The sequence below is a fragment of the Callospermophilus lateralis genome, chromosome 2 (assembly GCF_048772815.1).
Source record: "Callospermophilus lateralis isolate mCalLat2 chromosome 2, mCalLat2.hap1, whole genome shotgun sequence".
NCBI classification, from domain to species: Eukaryota; Metazoa; Chordata; class Mammalia; order Rodentia; family Sciuridae; genus Callospermophilus; species Callospermophilus lateralis.
Window position 1 is genome coordinate 68,070,030 of NC_135306.1, and position 19,854 is coordinate 68,089,883.

The 19,854-nt window shown below is 38.5% G+C and overlaps 1 protein-coding gene across 1 annotated transcript in view; it reads left to right on the top strand.

The window, feature by feature from the left end:
* The window catches only part of Pip5k1b (phosphatidylinositol-4-phosphate 5-kinase type 1 beta), a 285,854-nt gene that overhangs the window by 234,257 nt on the left and 31,743 nt on the right, over positions 1-19,854 (top strand). The gene's annotated exons all lie outside the window — the stretch shown is intronic.

Genomic DNA, 19,854 nt, shown 5'->3' on the forward strand with positions numbered 1-19,854 from the left:
AGTATGGGGAATTTTTCTTAATTTTTTTTTTAATTTCCTCCTCTTTTTCTTCTTCTTCCTTTTATGCATGTAGAATCTTCTGGATTTGTCTTCCAACATATTTACTTTTCTCTCTTCATTTTGATCTGTTCATTTTTCTGTTCTATTCTGTTTCTATTCTGTTTCCTCAACTTTATCTCCTAATCCTTCAACTCCATTTTTAATTTCCGTTACCCTGTTGTCTAAGAATTCTTTTTCTTCCCTGAGGTTTTGTTTTTGGCTCAGCCAGCTTTCTTTATTTCATGGCTGTCATTGCTTCTCATTTCTCTCCAAGGTTACGAGGATTGTAATTTCGGTCTTGCCCTGATTCTTGTCTCCTCTCCCTTTTTGGTCTCAATCCTCTCCCTTTTTGCCTTTTCCTGTTTGTTTTAGCCTGCATCTTTCATATTGGACACACGAGTCAGGTGTTTGGGTCAGTGGCCAAGCTCTACTAAAAGGCTTGGATGGGACCTTATGATGGAACCAATATTAGTATCTTTCAATCTTTGCTGTTGAGCTGGCCACACTGACTATAGAGATGATTCCAGTTTCTTGTTTGATAGGTAAGTCCTGGCTGGCAGCCTCCTGGGACATTTGACAGGAAAGAGACTAGGTCTTTCAGCATCTAATAATGTATATTCTCTAACTATCTATCTATCTATCTATCTATTTATCTATCTTTCTCTCTTCAATTCCTCAATTCCTTCCTGTGTCTCTCAGTCCATAGATCCTGTTCTATGGTCTCATCAGAAAGTAATGATTGCAATAGCTTGAATAAGCACTTTATAAAAGAAGAATTACAAATGGCTTAAAAGCACATGAAAAGATGTTCATAGTCATTGGTTATGGGGGTGATACCAGTTAAGATCACAATGTGACAGCACTGCTCTTGGGTCATAAGGAGGTGCTGCCACTTCAGAAAACAGTGTGGCAATTTCTTAAAAAGTTAAATATATACTTACCATATGATCTAAAAACTCTACTCATAGAAGAGAAATAAAAACATGTCCACAAAATAAAAAAAAGAAGAAAATAATAATAAAAATTAAATTAAATTAAAACCTTTCAGTCTTCTGCTGGCTTAGAGCAGGCTATTCACCTGGCTGTATTTTTCCTTGTTTTTCCCAGTGGCTTAGGTTTTGGGTCTCCTGAGTTTGCTGAGTTGCTTACTGCCTGTCTGTGTGCCTTCTAACTCCAAAGTTTTGTTTCTGTGAGCCTCTCCTCATCTTCTGCCCTTCTAATAGGTATATATCTTTTCTTAAAGCTTAAGTATAGATTGTCAATAAAATTAGACATATCTGCCTCTGCTTCCTTGTCTGTAAACCCAAAGAGGACTAGAAAAGGTGCTAAGTGAGGATTTTCAGGCGACAGCATAACTAAATAGCAGGACCAAGGCCACGGCCTACAATTCCTGATGCCTCCTTCCAGGCAGCTCTTTCAAGATAGACAAAATCACCAATAATGGATGAATCTATACTAAGCAGGTTTCTGATTGGGGTGAATGGGCTTAGAAGGTTATTTCATATTCTTTGCATTTCGTGTTTTTATGAGTAAGTTATAATTATACATAATAGTGGGGTTCATTGTGACAGTCATACATGCACACAACGTAATGTGCTCTGTTTCACTGAGTTCTCTGTATTTTAGTTTTGACAAGCATCTCATCACACGACAGTAAGTTGGGAAGTAACTGAGGTCTTCCCAATACCATCATGCTGCACAGGCAAGCCCCACATAAGGGAAGGCCTGGGATCAAGTGCTGATAAGATGGCAGTGGCCACGCTGATGATGCTTTTTAACTTTGGTATCTCTTCAACTTTCCATGTAACCAGAGTTTTACCAAGTCTCACGTACATATGGGAACAAATGGGGATTCTAGTCAAATGCCCAGATTTCACTGGTACTTGTTCCACCTGCAATGACAGATGCCAAGTGCCCTGGCAAGTACTGTCCAGGTTTACCTGTAAGTCCCTAGTGCTCCCTGGGTGCATATAAACAAGTCCAGTCCCATTGAGAGCCACCATTGCTCCTTGTCTCCCAGCAGACCCTGCCATCTCCCACCAGGACCGCTTCATGACACATGGAGAAAGCACTTTTACTTGTTATGCTTAGACTTGATATTTTATAGATACTCTTCCTGTTTTAACTTTTTTTTTGGTCATCCTAGGGATTGAACCTAGAGGCACTTTACTACTAAGCCACATCCCACAGCCCTTTTTATTTTTTGTTTTGAAACAGAGTCTCACTAAGTTGCTTAGGCCCTCACTAAATTGCCAAGACTAGCCTCAAACTTGCGATCCTCCTGCCTCAGCCTCCCAAGTTGCTGGGATAACAGATATGTGCCACTGTGCCCAGATCCTATTTTAACTTAAAGCTCTCTTGCATACTTACTTTCTTCCCTCAGCCCAGCCCCACCCCTGTTTGTCTTACCCTAGGAATCAAACATAAGTCCTTGAAGTTAGCCTACTGTGGTGAACTAGATGTGTTCTCTGATAGCTGAGGGCATGAGTCAATTCATTTTACCTTCATAGTGTTTTCTCAACCCTCATCAAATCAACTTACATTGGTCCTGCCCCACCAGCCCACCAGAAAGTTCTAAATTCTCCAAATGGACATTGCTTTGTCTCAGCATCTCAAGCTAGGATATTTGCCACATCTCTCAATATATTCTTGCATACTTTAATTTTATATCCCAACATTTGGGTCAGGCCTTCTAGTCACAGGACAGTGGATAAGATGCTAGAGAAGTTGGAAAAGGTGGAAAATATTTGCTCCTAAGAAACTACAGTGTTTGTAAAAATCAATGCAGTGGAAAGAAAGTGGTATTCAGTTCAACAAAAGATCTGTACAACGAGAGTTCAGAGGACAGAGTTAGGCAAGATGACCAGTGCAGAGCTGGCTATGATCCTGGCACTAAAGGAAGCATGCCAGAGGGCTAAACAGCATAATCCTGATGGTTATTATCGTTCACAGTCTTTGGCATAAGTGCTCAGAAAAACGTTTCTTAATTATCCAAATGCAACATTTGAGTGCTTATGCTTGGTTGAACTAAGAAGGGATCCCCAATGAAAAATGAAAATGCCATTGTATGAAGAATTTAATTCCAGGAAGATGTGTATTGATCACTTGCTCCTATCCACATTTGCAACAATAATTAATATGTCTGAATTTTCAAATTCAAACAGATGCCTTGAGCTCATCAGCCCAGGTGCTGTGAAACAGAGTTCTCCAATTTGCTCTTGATTATCATTCGTTTCATGTATCATCCCGTGGTTAAGACAGATTTTAAATTCATTTCCTTGCCTCAGTGACATGAAAACAGCTCTTGATAAACAAGGGGCACCATATAAAGCCCTCTCAGTATGAACTGTGGGGAACCAGGGAATTGGATATTTTTGTTGAAGAGCCTGCAGCTCTCAGATGTAACTTGAGTGTGGCACTTCTTTGCCAAAACAGGAAGATAGGTCACCAGAGAGCTGGCCTCAGATTGAAATAATTACATGATGGGGGCGGGGGGGGATGGTGAGAACTTCATAGTTTATAGCATTTGTCTAATAATGTCCATGTCTTTTCAGAGCACCAATATAGAAGAGAATTTTTTAAACTGACTACCATTATTTAATGCATAATTCTTACATTTTGATTTATGATAATCCCAAAACACATGTATTAGATGCCTACTCTATACCATGTAGTCTGGCAAACACTTCATAGGTATTATTTTATTTAATATAGCATCATCCCTGTCAGGTTTGCACTGGTGGAGTTAACAAAAGGGACTTATTTAGAAACATAAATGATAGGTAAATAGAAAAATCAATTTTTGCCAAGAACATGGTGTATACAAACCTAAAACTGTATAAAAATATAATAATTTGACACACAAAATGAACTTTACTGTACTAATAAAGCTTTTTTCCTTTAAAATCTGTAATTACTCAACCACTATGAATATATTCTCAGATGTATCATTTTAAAGTATTCCTATTTCGGCCGGGCGTGGTGGCATACGCCTGTAATCCCAGAGACTGGGGAGGCTGAGGCAGGAGGATTATAAGTTCAAAGCCAGCCTCAGCAGTAATGAGGCAGTAAGCAACTCAATGAGACCTGGTCTCTAAATAAAATAAAAAAAGGTCTGGGATATGACTCATTGGTTGAGTGCCCCTGAGTCCAATCCCTGGTACCAATTTAAAAAAAAAAAAGTATTCCTATTTTAACCTCATGAAATATGATCACAGTCAAATGGTCCCATAGCTGACCAAAAAAAAAAAAAAAAAAGAGTACAAGCAGATAGTCGAGTCCGTGAAAGGGGGTTGGGCTAGGTCAGTGTTGGTTGCATCTACATGTTGGTAGAGAAGGTATTTTATGAGTCTCGTTGCTGCATTGTCAAGCAAAAGTGAGCCTGGGTGTCAGTCACAGTGATTTCAGCCGTGCTCCTCATCTCAAACGTTCCCACCTGTCTGTTGAGCCTGCTGTGAGCCATGAACAGATGTGCAGAGATCCTTCTCCCTCAGTCTTCAAGGTGGTGAGGGGTGGGGGGCAGTGAAGACCCCCGGGGTAATTCACCTTGGGCAGCAGTCTCCTCCATGTTCCCCAAAGGGCAGTTCCAGTGGTTAAGACAGATTTTAAATTCATTTTTAAAATGAATTTTTCAAGTGCCATGAATGTTATGACACTAAAAAAGATTGAGCATGTTGTCTAAAAAAAAAAAATTGATATGAAGTCCAGAGGTCTACAGTCCCCCCAGGGTACAGATTCCCAGTGATATCCTCTAGGTTCCACATTCTTTCCATCTTTCTGCTCCACCATCCTTCACTTTTTTGGTTTTTGCTCTTATTTTTTGGTCCTTGGTCACAAAACGGCTTGCATAGCTTCAGACATGTCCTCACCCAAGGGACTCATGCAGAAAGGAAATAGAGCCAAGGGGGAAAGATAGGAGGGTGGTTTCTCATTGCAGAGCTCTCGGGAGAGTTTGCCCCCCTGTGCCTTCAGCAGCATCCTCTGAACAGCTCGTGGCCAGAAATGTGTCATGTGGCTGCTCCAAGTTGCAAAGTGGGCTGGGAAGAGCCTTGCCTTCCCGGAACAGCAGTAGGAGGGGAAGATAATTATTGTCGTTGCCTTTCACTGGGTTCATGGAGGAAGCCACTTTAACAAAAGACAGGTGAACAAAAAGGAAAGCATAAAAATTTATTTAGTTTTCTGTGGCATCGAAGCCTTCAGAAATAAAGTCCCACAGAAGCAGCCACCTGTGTGGTTTTTAGGCTAAGTTTGACAAAGATTGGACAGGAAGTGATGTGATCTGATAACATAAACTGGGGGAGATTTAGCAAGTCATGTCTGTTCATAGTCTTCTGTGTCCCTATGTTTTAAGAGGTAAAGGTGTTCCTTTCCTGCAGGTTTAGGGAGAGTGCCTCTTAAGTGAGAGTCTTTGACCAGTTTCAGGGAAGAAGGGTGAGGGAAGGTCAGGAAGCGACCTTCCTAATGTTGACCTTCCTATTTGGGGCAGCATGTCCTGGACCCAGCACTACTGATCTCCACCCAGTACCAAAATCAAAATTTTGGGTTCTGTGAGCAAAGCCAGGGAGTGCTGGCTGTTATGTAGGCTAGGATGATTTCTTTTTAATGAAGCAGGGGGGAAAAAAGAATTTTTTAATGAAACAGATTTTCTGCTTCTGAAGTAATTATTTAGACTGCTGCAGCTAAAATACCACCCACAGGATCATTTACCCCTCAAACTAAAAGCCCACTCTATCGAAGTGGATTTGAAACAGAGCATCCTACAGATAAGACAAAGTTTTATGCAAATGTTGTCAGAGATATTTAAGTATTTTCGGTATTTGTTTTCATACAGAGACTTCCAAATAACATTTTCTTTTGCTTTGAGTTACAGAACAAGATTCGGGGGCGGGGGGGGGGCTCTTTTTTTCCTATTTAATAGTTTATTAAGACATTAATATTTTATTATATTTTAAATTAGATCTTTGAAATGTTGTATGAGATGCCTCAAGAATTAGCCCACAGGACTGGGTTGTAGCTCAGTGGTAGAACACTTGCCTAGCGTGTGTGAGGCACTGGATTCAATCTTCAGCACAAAAAAAAAAAATGAGAGAGAATTGGACCACAGAACTGGTTGTGTTTCACTCCTCAAATGTTAAATTTAAAGTCATCATAAAATTAATTAATTTTAAAAAAAGGAAAAGTCATTGTAATGCAAATGTCTGACACCACAAATTTTAAAGGATCAACTTTTTTTTATTCAGGCAGTAACTTTAGATATTTAAATATTTTTTTCTCATTTTCCCAGAATTGATAATAACAAAGTATTTTTTATTATGTTGCAAAGATTATGTCAGAAATTCATGACACTGAGTAGAGAAACTATTTACATTTGATTGATTAATAATTTTTAGAAAGCTTCTTTATAACATTTCCAATATTTCTATATTGAATATATAATGTTTCTGAAAAAAAAAGAAGAAGAAAGAAAGAAAACACCAGCTATTCAGGATCTTTTGTTTATGACTTTAGAAGTGGTTAGCATTGAATGGTAGAAAAAATTGTAAACCAATTTTAGTGTATGATAAATAATGATTTTTTGTTAATTCATTTTCTGATTATGAAAGTTATATAAGAACTTCATCATACATAGAATTTGTAAAAGAAAAGTTATCCCACCAACTTAACACAATTACTAATGCCTAACTAAACCCCAGATAGACTCTTTCTAGATATATATGGTTTATTGTTAAATAACATCATCGTGTACATGCCATTTTATATTATGTCATATTTATTTCCATAGCACTAAATATACTCTTCATCTCTTCATGTTTTGTTAGATTTTATTTTTATCAAAGATTTATTTTACAGCCAAATAGTTCTTCAGGGACTATTATGAAAATCACCAGCCCATCCATTTGCTACTCCCATATCCTCTGCATCAAAGGTAATCACCTGTTTTTGTGTGATTTTTATTTAGAGGGTTCTTTCCAACTCTCTAAATAAGATGTTTTTGTTACTATTTCCAGGTTTTTGTTCTCACTTTGGACGAGGATTGCATAGCTCCCTTTTATTACCGCTACCTCTATACTAACCCTTTTCACCACTCTATCCTCTTAGTAGGGTTGTATCATGATTTTGCTTAGCTTGTTATTTACCTTATTATGTCATGAACAGTACTTACAACTATGCTCTGTAGTAATGTCTCATTACTTTTCCTTGTGTTTTTCCTCAAAGGAAAAAAAATATGTTCTGTACCATATTGCTTGTTTACTGATTTGTCTGCATACTTTTTATTGATTAAATATCAAACTGTTCAAAATTTCCAGTTGGCTCAGATGTATCAGATGCTGCAGCAGGGACTTGTCCCCAGAGCTTTATGACTTGATCCAGTTCATTCTCTATGCCTCATGTACAACTGTCATCCTGGAACTTCCTCCCCCTTTACTGTTTGTCTCTGATGTTGCTTTACCTGCTTCATAGTTTTCACATTGTCCTCTTTTTAGTTTATCCCCCTGTTTTTGTGGAATGTATCCTCTAGTATCTTTTTTGAGAACAGGACTCATGGGAAGTAAATCTTCCAAGAAAATGTCTGAAAATGTCTTCATGCTAAGCTTACTGATGATTAATAGTTTAGTAAGGTATAAAAGTTTATTTTGCTATATAGTTTTCCTTCAGATTTTCAAAGGCATTATTCTATCACCTTCAAGATACACAAGTAGAAGTTTAAAGTTATCTGCCTTATATACTTTATGTAATCTATTTTCTACCCTTCTCTAAAAGTTTAAAACTCTTTTTCAGAATGAAGTGACTTGCAGTAGCGTTTATTTTCATCTATCTTAAACTATACTCAGTGTAACTTTTCAGTCTATACACTTAAGTCCTTTAGGTTTAGGAATTTTTTTTTCTTTTTGGGGTTTTTGTTAATCATCAATTTTCTTGATATTTCCTTACCTCTTTCTTTCTATTCTCTCATTATGATCTTATTTGAATATTGGAGCTGCCATACTCATCTGTTGATTTTTTTCCCATCCATTGTCTTTTTTCTCTATTTTTATGAGATCTCCTCAAAGTTTCATACAATCCTTATTGAATCAGCTCTACTATTATATTTTTACTTGTCAAGACCTCTTTCTTATCCTGATTATCCCTCTTTTTTGTTTTGTTTTTGTTTCAGTGTCTCCTTTTATTTCATAATTTCAGTAAGGTAACTGAGGATATCAATGATAGTTGGGGTGTGGGGTGGGATTTTTTTTAGCTTCTCCTTCTCCCTTCATAATCTGTTTCCTCCAATTAATTTTGTTGTTGTTCTCTCTCTTTTGAGATGGTGGCTTTTCTCAGATTTCTAATAACCCTTGGTTGTCTGTGGGTATTAAGAGTGGCACAACAAATCTATGGAGACAGAAGGTAAATTAGCAGTTACCTAGTACTGAGAGATTTTGGGGAATGGAATGATTGCTAATAAATGCAGTTTACCTTTGCGGGTAATGAAAATATTTTTAAATTGGTAATATAATAGTTGCACAACTCTGAATATACTAAAAACCATTGAATTATACTCTCTAAATGGACCAGTTATATGGTAAGTGTATGTTTCAGTGAGACTATTTCCAAAAAAATGTGGGACTCTAACAAAATGATTAAAAGCTCAAAGTAGGGGGCTGAGGTTGTGGCTCAGAGGTAGAGCACTTGCCTAGCATGTGTGAGGCACTGGGTTCAATCCTTAGCACCACATTAAAAAACATGTATTTGTGTCCACCTATAACTAAAAAAATAAATACTTTTTTTAAAGAAAAAAAGCTCCAAAGTGCATGGCTTCTCTATGGGTTTACTGATTTGGCTGAACTGTTTAGTTGGGGAAGCTCTGTCTCTGAAAGACTGTTTTTTACTTTCTCTTTGGGATGACCAGATTCCCCAGAAGAAACCATAGCCAGTCTCTCCACCCTGGAGGTGAAGGCTGGCTGCCAGCATTACCAAAGATAAGGGAGAAAAGTGGCTGTCTCTGCATCCTGCATGCTGACACCACCTGATCCCCCCACTGGGGGAAGGTTCCTTAGGTGCTGCTGTGCCTAGTGATTCCCAATCCAGAGCCACTCTGTTCCACCCACTGTGAAGAATAAACCTCATTTTAAAAAAATCAAAGAGCTGAAAAAGAAGCAGTTGGCCAGTAGTAGAATCTAGGAAGTGATCTGCCTGCTTCTTAACCAGACTTTTAACCAGAGATATTTATCTGAGCTGTTTCCCCCTTTCCCACCTCACACATGTTCAAAGATTCCCCCGCGCCTCTAACTCCTCAGTGTACGCTTGTTTTTGCAGTGCTGGGGATTTGAAATTGCAGTTATTTTATGTAAGTACTTGGGGTTGAGCCCATGAGTGCTTTACCACTGAGCTACATCCCAGTGCTTTTTTATTTTTATTTTAAGAAAAGGACTCACTAGATGGCCAAGGCTGGCTTTGAACTTGCCATCTGCCTCTCAGCCTCCTGAGTAACTGAGATTATAGGCATGTGCCACCACACCCATTTATTCCTGAGCTTTTTGAGGAGTCTATGGATGAAATTGGTCCTAGGCTTTTCACTTATTTTTTGTGGATTTGGGAAGAGACAGCAAAGGGTAAAGCATCTATTCATACCATCTTTCTATGAAAAGAAATACATATTTTGCCTTCTCCAATTATTCAAGGCCTTTATAATTTGTACTATCAAGATTATTCAGCTCACCGCCATGGGTACAAACCCCAGCATGCACGTGTGTGCACACACACACACACACACACACAAATATAATAAAATATGCATATACCCATATATACATATATATGTACACACATACACATACATATTTAATTTTATATATTATTCATTTAATATTCTGGTTTTGGAAAAACAGAATAAATATTTGTTTGAGTATAAAATATTCCTGTTTTGTGCAGAATCAAAGATTTGAGCATATTTATCCTCTTGGAGTTATTTTTCATATACAAATAAGAAAACTATCCTCTCAAAATTCAAGAAAACCAGTGAAGTGCACTTAAACTCATAAAGCATATGATTAGCTATTTAAGATAAAAAGATTAAGTAAGTTTCTGGTCAAGTCAAACAAATTCTTGCTGCCTCATAAAAAAGACATATGTTTTATTTTATTTTCTATGGAAAAACTAGAGTCTTTTTTTCTTTTTTTAAAGAGAGAGAGAGAATTTTTTAATATTTATTTTTTAGTTTTCGGTGGACACATCATCTTTATTTTACTTTTATGTGGTACTGAGAAAATTAGAGTCTTAATATGTATTCTACATACTCTGCACCTGCAGTTCTCTGATGTTAAGGGAGTTATTCCGTTCTTCTAGACTGAATCAAGAGCTCAAAGGATTAAAATGATTGAGGAAGTTGGGTGCAATGGTGCACAACTGCAATCCAGAGACTAGGGAGGCTGAGGTAAGGGGATCCCAAGTTTGAGGTCAACCTCAGCAACTTAGTAAGACCCCCATCTCAAAAAAAAAAAAATGATAGGAGGGGCACGGTGGTGCATGCCTATAATTCCAGTGGCTCAGGAGGCTGGGGCAGGAGAATCTTAAGTTCAAAGCCATCCTCAGCAACTTAGCAAGGTCCTAAGCAACTAAGCAAGACCCTGTCTCAAAATAAAACATATAAAGAGTTGGGATGGACTCAATCTCCAGTACCAAAAAAACTATATGTATATATTGGGAAATCTGTGGCCAAGCTTACTATACTTTGTGATACCTTGTCTTACAACTGATTTAATTCCTTTTTACTTCTGGTAGATAGAATTGTGCCTAATAAGCAGTTAATATTTCCTAAATAGTTATCAGGTAAATAAGAGAGAAAAACATTTTTAGCAACACAGTTGCGTCACACATATTGACAATTTCAGGGCAATTTTTCATTGTCTTCTCCTCTAATTAAAACATTTCAACATAACAAATGACAACAAACTTGGTCCAAAGTCTACTTTTTAATAACTGTGATTACTACTTGCTATTCTCCCTCTCAATCTGAAATGCCACCCTCCTTTTACTTTTGAGAAGAACCTTTTCCTTCTTTTACGTGCTAAGGATTAACCCCAAGACCTCAGGCATCCTAAGCTCAGTTCTACCACTGAGCTACATCCCAACCCTTGAAAAGAACCCTTATCTCAATGTGTTTTTGAAAGAAACTTATTCTATTCAGATTATAATGCATAACTCCTTGACCTTTCCAAAGCATTTCAACCATTCAGGAGTGGCTACATAATTGGCAGGATCTCATGCGAAATAAAAATTTGTGACCCTTGTTCAAAAATCATTAACAATTTTGAAAAACAAACAAGGGAGAGAATTGAATAACAGCAGATGGGGTAGAGAGGAAAGATGGGAGGGAAGGGGGGAGTGGGGATAGTAGGGGATAGGAAAGGTAGCAGAATACAACAATCACTAATATGGCATTATGTAAAAATGTGGATGTGTAACTGATGTGATTCTGCAACTTGTATTTGGGGTAAAAATGGGAGTTCATAACCCACTTGAATCAAATGTATGAAAGATGATATGTCATGAGCTTTGTAATGTTTTGAACAACCAATAAAAAAAAAATTTTTGAGATGACAGCAACAGAGCATTAGTTAAGCACAGGACCCTTCCAAACACAGGAACCCATGCAGCTTCAAAGGAACTGCACACAATGTCATCCCTGAGACCATTTCTAAAAGGAAGACACTTTTGATGTTCCTGCCAATAAAGGTATGCATTCTTTTAAGCTATTGCAACAACTAACACTTCCCCTGTTCAGGGGCTTTTATTTCGGGAACAGCTGGGGACAGTTCATTATAAAGCCCATACCTAAAACTCTTGTGTTTCCGGTGTATCCTTGATTTAAATCACTTAGCTGTGACACATGGGACGATAGTTCCTTTGACTGCATTGTTTCCACCGTGGGCATTGAGTATTTAGTGGTAGTGATCTCAGGTGCTTTCTTCCTGCTCTGACAGTAGCTTTCAATGGGTCAGATTCTTCAAGCCAAATTAAATTAAAACTTGAGACATGATCCCCCAAAGAATAGAGAACCTGAATTAAAATATACCTTCTAGTCTTCAGCTCCTGGCAGTTTGAGCAGCTGCTTATTTTCCCCCATCTCCCTTGTTTTTTCAGCTCAGTGCATCTGAGCACCTAGTGTTCAATATCTGAAGAAAATGAAATCAAAAGCATTTTTCTTCCCTAATCTTTAAACTTCCTTCTCTTTGGCTAGTGGTCATCATTCTTCTTCGAAACTGCTTTTGTATTCAGGCCCGTCCAAGATCTCCTCAACTTGTTTGTTTTGGATTTTGAATCAAAGAGGCACTAAGAAATGTATGTGCTTCCACCCTCGCCCATAGAATCCCTTTACACTGACAGAGTGGACAGAAAGGTCTCTTGGGGATTTATGAAAGGGTGATCAGGAGACCATTAAGAAGTAAGGGTCCCTCAGGGTAGTAAAGGTCTAATATTTATTCATTGCGAGTAAACATCCGATCTTAGCTGTCTCAAAACAGGGCATGTATTAATACCTTGAACTTGGAATAAATTGCATCTCAGTCCTGCGGTTGCCCTTCTGTGAAGGGTGCTCCCTTGGGTCTGCTGTAGAGTAAGCAGTACTTGACCCTGGACTGCCCTGACTCCCTGTGCAGTCCAGGAAGCTGATGAGGCACTCACGTGGATCCAGGCTGAGCGTTGTTCTTCCCAAGGGAAGAGTCAAAAGCCAAGCATGGATGTTACAAAGAAATGATTGTGCTATCTAAGGCAGAGTTTCATAGTGTGGTTAAAGACATAGGCTGCTCTGGAAATGCAAAGTCTCTCCTGAAGCCGATCAGCCATCTGGGGGAACTGTTGTAGAGGGAGGAGAAGCAGCGCAAGGTGTTTTCTTTGAGATAGAATGCTTTTAGGCTCTCTGGTAACCCTGCCGTTCTGTAATTTTCTTGAAGGACCTCCCAAGAGGACATGACTTGATCTCGGGAGGGAAAAAGCATCTCTTACACAAATAACCCCTCTCTTCTCTTCCTTATGAACAGAGCAGAACCAAATCAGGAAGCACATGGCATGTGGCCCACTGTGTTTCCTTTGAGGAAACCACCAGGTCCTATGGCCAGGCTTTGTTTGTTCAAACAGGTAACCCAGCCTAGAGTTCTTGAATTAGAATGCCCCTCTGAAATTGACCAGATAAATTGCTGGACCTCACTGGGCCTCAATCTCCTCTTCTACAACAAAAGAATAATGATATCTAGCTCAAAAGACTATTGGAATGCTGGAAGTGATGGTGGTCTGTAGTCACAGCTACTCAAGAGGCTGAGGCCGGAGGATCACCCGAGCTCTGAGGTTCAAGGCCTGCGCAACACAGAGACCCCGTCTCTTAAAAAGAAGAAAAAAGATTATGATAAAGTTGAGATGTATATGACTATCTAGCACAAAGAACAGAATGGAATACTCAAATAATAGACAGTTAAATATTATTTTTGAAAGCATACTACATGCTGGGCACTATGCCCAACTAGCAGGATCAAAGGACACCTAGGACTCCCCTGGGTCCCCAGAGATGAATAATTCCACATCATTTCTACTTCACCTCTGAGCCTCCAGCTTAGAAGCAGTTTCATCATTGGTCTCAAGTTTTAAGCAACTGACTGGTCCAATGGTAGTGAGTTATTAACATTAGTGTCTCTAATTAGAACTTATTAACATTAGTGTCACTAAAGTTGATATACAACCCCCCTCTGCTGAATTTGACTGGCTTTAAAAAAAAAAAGTTTTAAGCAACTATGGAGCTGTGATTTAATCTGAAAATACAGGGAGAAAATGGGTGCAGAGAGTACCCCTGGAAAGGCTAATGCACTGGTCAGCCATACTTTACCATGGCCACCTCTGATGGACAATCTAGTTTGGCAAGACAAAGCCTTTCAGCCTGCACTAATACAAATCACACACTAGGAGTAGCTTAAAAATTTAACCCAATTCCAAACCCCTAGCACATTAGGAAGATACAAATATTGCCCCATAAATGAATGATGAAGTAAATGAGGGCACTCTTAAACATTTGAAAAAGTATAGAGACTAGAGTTTTGTATTTGCTAAGTGTTAGAAGATTCCTCTGGTCCCTCGGTGGTTCTATACTTAAACCATCAAAAAAAAAATATATATATAAGTATCTATTTTTTTTAAGGCAATTCGTGTTCAGAAAGCAAAACCACAGGAATATGTCAGAAAGCACAGAAGCCAGCTGAAAGAACTTTCAATGGCTAAAGATGGAATAATTTGAGCCATAAAACAACATAGTATTGAATTATAATCCAAAGAATAAATAAATATCTCCAAGAGCCCATATGGGTATTAATATATGATTGAATAAATAAATGGGGGAGAATAAATGAAACTCCCGTAGAGAATTCCAAATAAATCCTTTATGAAGATACTCCACTGTCAAGGAAGTGGAACACAGCATCCCGTTCCATAACTGGGGTCTATACATAGTGGCAGGCTGCCCAGGAGTACAGTGTGGAGAGGGAGGTTGGGCAGCTTTACAGAAGCCTGATGGACACTACCATAGCCAGGCCATCAAGGTTACCAGTGGTAAGTCATGTTGATAGTACGTAGCCTTGTGTGGTGAGAGGAGAATGGCATTTTGCCTTTGTGACTCTCCTCCCAAACACATAAATACTGTCCAACCATGAGAAAAAACATGAGCCAAACCCAAATTGTAGAGCATTCTACAGAAAGCCTGATTGAGTGCCCTTCAAAACTTTCTAAGTCATGGAAAATAGGGAAAGTCTGAAAACCATCATGGTTCCTAAGATCCCAAGGAGACAGGACAACTAAATGTGATGTGCTATCTCATGAATGGAACAGAAAAAGGACATGAGGGAACTAACAAAATACGCATACAATATAATGTTTAGTTTTTTTGTTTTTTAAGGATTTTTGCACCTCCTATATAAAAGTGGCAACACAAAAACCCACACCATTACTATAACCATGCATTACATTAAAGGATCATTTTGTTAAACAATGTGAGAGTGTTGGCGGAATCACATTTGTTTAAAAAATGCCTCTCGAGGTTTCATTTGAAATGATGGGAAACTCAGTATAACAGCTGTGTACACAGGGGACAAATTGGTCTTTGTTGAATACTGTGAGTCTTTTTGCAGCTGGGTTTAACTGATTACTATATGGCACGGATCACATTTTAACCTGCCATAGAATCCATGTAATGCTGAGCATGTGTAACTTTGAGTCTCAGAGCTCCAACTTCCCCGTTTCCAGAATTTAGGGTGGGATCAAAGAGGTTTTTCATACATTCATTCCAGTGGTAAGGAAAAGTTTCTGGCTTATATTCAGCCATCGATATTGGACATTCAGGCAAATTGATTTCTTTATGTCCCAAACATAGATAACCACCCCAGGTATCTCCGAAGAGAAGGCTGGATGTTGTTAAAGCATATCCCAAGTGCTGCAGGCTTATGAAACTTTATATGAAAATATCCCCCCACACACTCATGGCTTTTGTCACTCACCATTAATCTAATGCGCTCTTTTCACCTCACCCCTGCCTTTTTCTGCCCTCAGAGAGATTGAAAACCAAAGAAGGAAGGCATGTGATTTCTCTGACACTGCTTCTGTGCACACTATTGATTTTTTTATCTTAATACCTTTCCTCAGAAACAATTAGCCCTTCTCTTCCTGAGAAAATGTTAACATTTCCTGTGAACTCATGTATTGTTTAAATTGATTTCATTTGCATGCCTGTTCTTGAATAATCCTGTGGAAGTTGGTCAAGCCTGATGAGTGAATCAAATGAAAGTGGAAATAGGTAATAAACTACTCCCCACATATATTAAGTGGTCTTTTGCATGGGGGTCTTCATGCTACTTAATAGATGATTTCTGAAGAGATTATATATAGTTTCTTAATGCTGCAGTGAGAAGTTTTCTAACAGTTTCCATCCCTGGGTGAAGTGCATTGCTAAAGGAAAACAGAACTCCATAAGGCTGGGCACTCAAATATCAAGGCATATGTAACAATTCTGTGAATATAGTAGGTGTCAAATAGGTTTTTCTGCTTACAAGCAAAAGAACCTGAGTTGCAAAGGAAATCGCTGGAATGATAACAATTAGTTGACATAATCTGAAGGAAAAGCTAAACTACCAAGACACTGTCTTCCAGCAGCTCAGAGGAAACAGTCATTCATTGAGCAGTATCCATTGACCTCTGCCCTGTCCCAGGCACAGTGGTGAGGGGTAGGATGTAGTTAGTCCAGGAATCTTCATGCCCCATGTTTTCATTGAGCTTGTTTGTAGAGGATCTCAGATCCATGGACTTGCTGCTCATGTTGTTCCTCAGCTCCTATCACTTTTCACCCATCGTTCACCAAGCTGACCAGGACTTGGATTCCTCAGTGTCTATGAGCCTGTGTTGAGTCAAAGGCTCACTTTCATGTGGGGTGAGGTGCTGGTGCTGTGATGTGTATCCCCAACAGGACCACATGGAATAAGGAAAGGATAGTTCTTCAAAGGCACAGTAGGGCTGCTCTTACCAAAAAAAAAAAAAAAAAAAGAATGCACAACTTAGGTGCATGTACAAATATGGCATAATGCGTCCCTCTTACCAAAAAAAAAAAAAAAAAAAAGAATGTGGGCCAAAAGAGAAGTCCACTCTACTGGTGTTAGTCAGCTTTTCATCATTGTGCTAACTAAAATACCTGACAAGAACAACCTAGAAGAGGAAAAGTTTATTTTGAGCTCATTTTCAGAGATTTAGACCACTGTCTGCCAACTCCATTGCTCTAGGCCCAATGTGAGGCAAAACATCATGTTGGAAGGGCATGGCAGAGAAGCTCTTCTCTTCTCATGGGGTCAAGAAGCAAAGAGAGAAAGGGGAAGGGACTGCAAGGAGGATGAACCCTTCTCAGGCCTGTCCCAGTGACCCACCCCCTCTAGCCATGCCCTGCTTGTCTATAGTTACCACCCATTTAGTGCAAGCTATGATGAACTAGAGTGGATATAGTCCATTCAAGCTAAAAAATAGGGTGATCCATAGATTAGGTTATAACTCTCACAGTCTAGTCATTTCGCCTGTGAATATTCCAGCATCCACACAGCTTTTTGGGGACACGTCAGATTCATAACCATAACACCACTTAACAGTGCAAAGAAAGGAAAGTGAAGACTCAGCTCTGGCTAGAAATTCTAACTATGCCACTTGTATGTATTAAGTATAACTTCATATGTTTCCACAGCTTCTCTAAAGGTCCTTTTTCTCAGCTGTGTAAAATGGAAATCATCATGCCTCTCTCACAGAATTGTTCCATTTAAATCAGGATCAAATTAAGAACTAGTTGACAATTTGTTCTAATAATTTATTAATAAAAGTTAGTTGTATTTTTACCCGACTGTGATATATACATAGCATGTATAGATATTTTCTTCTCTTTTCTACAAATGATGTCTCACTACACTCTATTCATGTATTTTTTTATCTTAGTATGTAATGCATTCTGGGGTGGACAGCGGGTTAGAAGCTTTTCATTGGCATGGTCTAGGGTCTGACTATAAAGCTTTACTTATTGAACTGTTGCATGGGCCTCTTCAAAAGAGACATCATTGCCCAGCTCCCACCTGGGCACCACGAGAGACATAAATAGTGAAATCTGCAGACACTGAGTCTCTCCAATGTATTCCACTGCTCTTTTCCTGTTCAAAACCAAGACAGGCTCCGTGTTCTCTGTTATGCTGCAGTTCTTACATATAAAGGAGGAGTGTAAGGGAAGTCAGCATTCACTAGCCAACCATACCAGCTTAGAAACCTGTGTTGTGAGATCTCTTTTTTTATTTTTTTTTTTTAACCAATAGAGTGGAAGAAAGGAATCAAGAGGGAAAGAGAGAAGAGGGGAGGGGAGGACATAGGAAAATACTGGGAAATGAATTCTACCAAATTATGCTGTCCATGTACAAACACACCACAGTGAATACCATTTTTATATATAATTATAATGTACCAATCAAAATTATAGTTAAAAAAAAAGAAGGATGATGAGTGGAATAAAGCAAGCAGATTAGGGGGAAGGAGGAGGAGAGGGGAAGGAAAGGTACCAAGGAATGAGATTGATCAACTTATGTGCATGTACAAATATGGCATAATGCGTCCCACTGTTATGTATAATTAAAATGCACAAATAAGAAAATTAAAAATCTAAAAGTTTTAGGAAAAGGGAGGCTGTGTCTTTGGACACAGTGCTTAGCTTCTTGGCCACATGTGCTCCTGTGTGAAGCTGTTGCACCCTGATGGGTTGTTGAAATTGTAGATGCAGTCGTGTGTGTAAAGTTCCAGACTAAGGGCCTGGATAAGGGGAAGCTATTACTCTCACTAGGGTTGGTAATTATTCTTCTTTGATCTCAGCCACAGTATGCTTAGAAAGCGTAGAATCTTTTTAATTGAACAATGTTTAAAAAAAAAAAAACAAGAAAAGAGACCAGATTCAGAATTTATAAACAAGATGCAACCATTGATAAGAAACTGCCAGAAGATGGAAGAGTACTCACCAGTCCCAGGGCTGGGACTGCCACACCTGACTTCATAACAGGCCAACATTGTAAAATATCTCTTCTACCTGAGTGTATCCTCCACCTCCCATCCTAGGCTCTTCCAAGAATTGCTTTATGATCTACCAGAAAAGACAGCCTTGTTCTAGAAAGTAAACAGACTTCAATAGGGATGACTGATAATACACATTTGCAAGAAGGTCAAGTATACATTTGGAAACAAGAGAAATCAATGGGTATTCAGAAGAACAAAGGGAAGGGTGACATTGAAAATCTGTAAAAGGGCCTTAGTGGATATTCAGGTGAATAACATTGAGGACATATTTGTTGAATTTCTAAAACTCATTAGACACGAAATTGTTTTGGTCATAGAATCTAATCCCCTCACTAAACAAAAAAAAAAAAAAGTAAAACCTTTACTTTAAAAATCAGGAAACTGAACAAAATTGTTGCAAACTAAGTTACCTGAATAATGGAATAGATTGAACAGCAGGCATTTTACCAATTGAAAAATAATCAGGAAACTGAGGTACATAGAGGTGATATTACTTACTCGACATCACATATGTAGTTACAGAATCAAGACTAGAATCTAGTCTCAATTCTGAACCCAGTGACCTTTCCATTTATCCATCCTCATATAATGATACTAACTTTCTAAAATCATTGATAAAGCCTAAAAATGCTTGAAGGAACATTTGTTTTCCCTTAAATTATTTTTCACTGAAACTCTGTGCCATCTAGAATTATAGCCCAGGGTTAATTACATGTTGTCAAGACCAGGCACTCTGCCAAGTCTTTTAAATGCTTATTCATTATGTACTTGTAACAAGACTGGCCTAAGCTTTGATGATTACCGCGGGTGTTTGGTTGTTCCTGGCAATTAGTAGGAAATTGTCCTAGACAAGCAATACTGCGTAAAATGGAGTCATCTCAGATCATCTTTCCTCCAATGTGAGGAAAAGTGTCGCGAAGACAAAAATGGATCATTAACACCAAGATAGAAGAAATTTTGTTCATATAAACATTGTGAATTTTAGCACCTCAAACCTGTTATGCTACATACATGAAGGTGTGCACCCTTTTCAGTTTCCGATTTTTAGAATGAAAAAGAGTGGGCTATAAATTTTATTTTTTTTTATTTATTTTTATACCAGAGATTGAACCCACGGATGCTTAACCATTGAGCCACATCCTCAGCCCTTTTTATTTTATTTTATTTTATTAGAGAACAGGGTCTCACTAAGTTGCTTAGGGCTTTGCCAGGTTGATGAGGCTAACT